The 1,231-nt window shown below is 46.9% G+C and overlaps 1 non-coding gene across 1 annotated transcript; it reads left to right on the top strand.

Annotated features, from left to right (window-relative positions):
- Positions 1–295: 295 nt before the first annotated feature.
- LOC132533624 (small nucleolar RNA SNORA70) lies at positions 296–433 on the top strand. The gene has a single exon (XR_009545485.1). It is a non-coding gene; the product is annotated as a small nucleolar RNA SNORA70 (small nucleolar RNA).
- Positions 434–1,231: the final 798 nt, after the last annotated feature.

The following is a 1,231-nucleotide window of genomic DNA, read 5'->3' as shown; positions in this document are numbered from 1 at the left end:
AACTACAACAACAATAAAAAACACAAGGGCAACAAAAGAGAATAAACAAATATTAAAGAGAGAGAGAGATAAAGCAAAAGAGTGACATGAAAAAGGTGGGTCAGGAGCTTATTAGAATAACACAAATGAAAAGTTGACAGTGGTTCAGTTCACAATGACAGAGAGGAGCCAGAAGTCAACAAAGCCTATTCTGAAGGATTTACTAGTAGATATAAAACCTGAATGAAAAAGTCAAAATGAGTCCATGTTTTTGATGTGGTTGCCATCATTTTCATTACAGAAAACTATGAAATGTCTGCAGCCAATTAAGCCGACCGTGCTGGCCTCCCCATGGCGCCCCGTGTGCATGTGCAGTGGCTGCAAACAGCAGCCTCCTGAGTAGTGCATGCATCCACTGCTTGTATAGGCTGCGCGAGGGACCCTGGAAACAGCCCTTCCTGCTCTGTGTTCATTTTATGCCTGACCTCCTGCTGTCCCTAACCTTAGGCTCCAGACAGGGATTCGAGGTGCTTTGGGAAAGCCCCAGGGCACTGTGGCCAGAGTCCACACTGGCCAGGTCATCATGACCATCTGCACCGAGCTGCAGAACTAGGAGCATGTGATGGAGGCCCTGCACAGGGCCAAGTTCAAGTTCCTGGGACACCAGAAAATCCGCATCTCCAAGAAGTGGGGCTTCACCAAGTTTAACGCAGATGAATTTGAAGACATCGCAGCTGAAATGCACCCCATCCCAGAAGGCTGTGGAGTCAAATACGTCCTCAACTGAGGTCCCCTGGACAAGTGGCGGGCCCTGCACGCCTGAGAGCCTCAGAGGTATCCCTTAATCAATGACAATAAATCAAGATCCTGCTTTAAAATAAAAAGGGGAGTCAGGCGGTAGCGCAGTGGGTTAAATGCACATGGCACTAAGCTCAGGGACAGGTGGAAGGATCCCAGTTCCAGCCCGCGGCTCCCCACCTGCAGGGGAGTCGCTTCACAGGCGGTGAAGCAGGTCTGCAGGTGTCTGTCTTTCTCTCCCCCTCTCTGTCTTCCCCTCCTCTCTCCATGTCTCTCTGCCCTATCTAACAACAACAACATCAATAACAATAGTAACTACAACAACAATGAAAAACAATAAGGGCAGCAAAAAAAGGAACATAAATAAAACAAAAGAGTACTATGAAATGAAGTGTTTGTTTTTTTTTAAAGAAAGGGGAATGCTACTTAAATATCTGTGGTACTAGCTCTTTCT

This window comes from Erinaceus europaeus, chromosome 16 (genome assembly GCF_950295315.1).
Source record: "Erinaceus europaeus chromosome 16, mEriEur2.1, whole genome shotgun sequence".
Lineage (NCBI taxonomy): Eukaryota > Metazoa > Chordata > Mammalia > Eulipotyphla > Erinaceidae > Erinaceus > Erinaceus europaeus.
This window is presented reverse-complemented; position numbering and strand designations above follow the sequence as displayed.